Raw genomic sequence first — 3,926 nt, 5'->3', positions numbered from 1 at the left:
ATGAAGTTTTCTCAGGATATGAGTCACTAGAGCTTGACATTCCTGGAGGTGAAGGGGAGAATACACTAGAGAAGTCGTACTTGGTGTCATTCTATGGAGAAAGGAATGCATCGTGTTTCCAAACTTGGCGCCAAGGCCACCGACTCCTCCGAGTAGCAATACACCTCTAAGTCCACCCCACATCGAGAGGGAGCCCAGCGCGAGTCCATATCAATCTCCGCCGCGTCAGCCGACTCCATCCCCTATGTCCTAGTAGGGCCAAAAGTGGAAGACCACAGCTCCGTCGACTAGTCGTATTCGGAAGAAAGCTACAAATTAGAAAGCCAAAGGAGAGCCTCCTGCCAAACAGAAGTTAGCTTACGATATGACCGATGAGGAAACCAAAACGGTCGTGGTTCCCGAAGTGAAGTACCATTTTGCACCAAAACTGCCCCTCCGCCAAAGGAGATAATACCTAAGAAAAGCGTAGAGCACTTTGTGAAATTTCTTGAGCGACCCCCGACACATGTGGAGAATAGGCCATCACACTATGACTGCTCTATTAGAAAGTAATATAATGAACAAATGCAACAGTCGAGATGTAGAAGTAGTAATAAAAGCGGGAAAACAGTTCCCCATCTCGGAGAACACGCAATGCAATCAATTCCCCGCTCAAGGTGATTACCAATAAGGTAACTGACGCCGCTAGAAACATTCGTATCAGTGTTGATCAACTCCTAGGCAATGAGGAAGTCCCCGTGGCTGAAGTAGCATCGCAATATGGCCCCGGGAAAACTCTGGTCAGACGTGAGCACGTCCCGAATCTATCAACACAAATGTGAAGATTGCATGAGTGGTACATGAAGGAAGTTGCCAATGGGTGAGTGATGCTCATGGTGAAAGTCAAGAAAGAGCATTACTTCTATGAAAACAAGCTATGCAGTAAGTTTGATGAATTGTTTCATTTATACAATCAAGACTCACTCAACAAATCTATCGTCTGTTGCTATTGTCTCTAAATGATTTCTTTCTGTAATTTAAGTCTCTAGCTCAGCTCGTTCATTACCTATAATTATCCTCACTATATATTCTTTTGTACGCTATTATGCAGAATGAAGATTCTACAATGCAAAAGAGATAGAATCTATGACATTGTGTTCATTGGCCCATATATCTTTAATGAAAAATGCATACAAGACCAACCCAAAGACTCATAGGAGTACATGCTAAGGTTTTGAAAGGCACAAAATACCAAATCAGAAATACAATTTCCTTATAACTTCAAGTTAGTGTTATTGTCTTGTACTACAAATTCTATTTTGCTCACTCGATGTTAAGTATAGTTGATGAGTTATGCATGCTTGCTTATATAAGCGTGCACATGTACCACTGGATTTTGCTAACCATTAAAGTTGACGCTGGAAATGTTGATACCTAGGACTCAGTAGGTAAAGACCCTTCGAATACATGAGCGCGGTTTTGATGCTCGACATGTAATTTCAATCATTGTCGCACTATATTGGCCTCTTTCGTTCATTTCCTGATATCAAGTAATTAATAACTTTTTTATTCATTTTCTTTGCCGGTAGGGTTTGGAAATGGATCATCAATAATGTTGTCGATGAATGGAAACCGAAGCTGCGTTGGCGACAGACCAAGGTAATTAAGTAGTAGTAGCTTGGTCCGTGCATCTATTTAATTCTAGTTTCAATACCATTATCATGCTTGATTATTATCAGATTAAATTCTATTCTCACAAAGTGTATGAGGCAGAAACGACGGACTAATTTATGTGCATACTACTTGTGCGAGAACATTCGCATGGCGACCATATGATGCAGAGATGTAACAGCATTTCTAGCACACCCCGTAAACTGGTCAAACCCGTAAAAAATGAGGTGTCTACATTTTCGGTTGGAAAAACTCCGCGGAGCAGACCCCGTAAAACTTGTTTGACTCGTAAATGTTTTAAGGGACACGGTAAATCCATCCGTGAAAACCTTATATGTGCAGTTTTGGAGGCAGTATACAGTTCAACTCGTAAACTGGTCAAACCTCGTCCGAGCAAATGCGCCGCCACGGAACTGGCTGGAGTCTACCTGGAACTCACCGGAATTCGTCACCGCATGTCGGAAGGAAATTGTTACTGCCGGTCCGAATTGCGGCCAGCTCGACCTCCACGGCCTATACGAGGCTGTCCACATGCAAGATGGAGCGGGCCACCGACGGCCTAAATCAGGGCGGGGAGGCGCCGGAGAAGAGCAGGGCAGGGTAGGGGAGCTCGCACGGCCATGACGGGAACGTACGCGCAGTGGCACGCAGTGTCGAGCTCAATCGGGGGCGGGCGGCACAAGGCTCCTCCACTGCATGCATGGCCGGGAACGGGTGGCGCTAGGACGAGGCGGGGCGAGGCGGGCGGCGCCAGGCTGAGTCACGCCGTGGCTGGAGACGGCTCACCGGAACGGGAGGAAAAAAGGAAAAAAATGAATTATAGTGAAATACAGTTTCATTTACGGGGTCTGCTTTGTCCGGAGCAATTTCGCACCGTAAAAACGGTTTAGAGTGCCCCTTATATTCATTTTTAAGGGTTGGTTTATAAGGGGTCTGCCATAGATGCTCTAAGACAACTTCAGATACATATACACTATTCATATATTTTTTACGATGATTTAATATATATGCACACAACTAATATATTTATATTTATCTCCTTTAAAGATTGAAGACATGTGAGGGAAGCTCGTACAAGAGAACCGCCTACGAGCAGTTCAAAAGAAAATTGGGGGATTTTTTCTTACGGAGGTGATATGTGAAAGCGATGAATACCATTGCTTGTAATGATCTCCAAATTATAGGAGAAATTATATATACCGAATTATATATATACATGTATGGTCATATGAGAAAAATTATATTATATATGCATCAACGTATAGTATGTAGTAGCGTAAAATATGTTTTTAATGAAAAAGAATTGAATGAAAAACACAAATGAAAACGAAAAATAAACCATAAACCCTAACTCTAAAACCTAACCCAAAAAAAATCCTTAGTTCTGGTTGATGTTGTCAACCAGGACTAAATTCCTCCAGACCCCACCGCATGCTTATGGCCACGCGGAGAGACTTTATTTCTGGATCGTGCCGAACCGGAACTAAAGGATGGAGCCTTTAGTCCTTACCTTTTAGTCTCGGTTGATCACCTGAGACTAAAGACCGTTGCCAATCGGGACTAAAGCCCCGTTCCTCACTAGTGGAATGAACTATCCTTTGATCGATTAATGGATAAACTACATTTCACCCACAAAATAAAAATAAAAATAAAGAAGACTCTTTTTCTCTAACGAAAGTGTTTGCACACAGTAGAACATTCCTGGTCTAGCTTGGAGGTGCAAACTAATGTATCCGATGCATGGCTGCTCCAATGACTATGCGCGTAAGGCGGCCTTGTCTGGTCTGCTAATTGCTCACTAATTGGGCTCAGCGTCTTAGACTCAAATTACTTTTCACCTTTTTGAAGTACATATATTGACCCTTCGACTGCGTAGAGTCATGGACAACTGGCTCAACCGTAGTTTAATACTACTCCTACTACTCATTGGCACGTACCGACCTGATCGACGCCGCTTTTGGACTGGATGCGGGCCTTGGACCCGACTCCGGTCGACGGCGTGGCGTCAGAATTTTCTCAACTCCAAGCGGACCTCTGGTCAAAGCCAAGTGCGCCAGCGTCAAAAAATAATCCACGGATATACAAATGCTTAGGGCTGCATCAGCATGTGTGGCACTGATCCAGTGAGCATATTTGTAAATTGGTAGTACATGGCAATGTGTTTGACTTGTTGGGTTGGCAGTTAGGTAGGGGCCAGCTGCGGATGCATCATGCGTGCTGTAAGTACAAATAAAACGACACTTGAGTTCGCTTTGATCATGATGTGTTTGTCTTTT

The sequence above is a fragment of the Hordeum vulgare genome, chromosome 4H (assembly GCF_904849725.1).
Source record: "Hordeum vulgare subsp. vulgare chromosome 4H, MorexV3_pseudomolecules_assembly, whole genome shotgun sequence".
NCBI classification, from domain to species: domain Eukaryota; kingdom Viridiplantae; phylum Streptophyta; class Magnoliopsida; order Poales; family Poaceae; genus Hordeum; species Hordeum vulgare.
Note: the sequence above shows the minus strand (reverse complement) of the source record.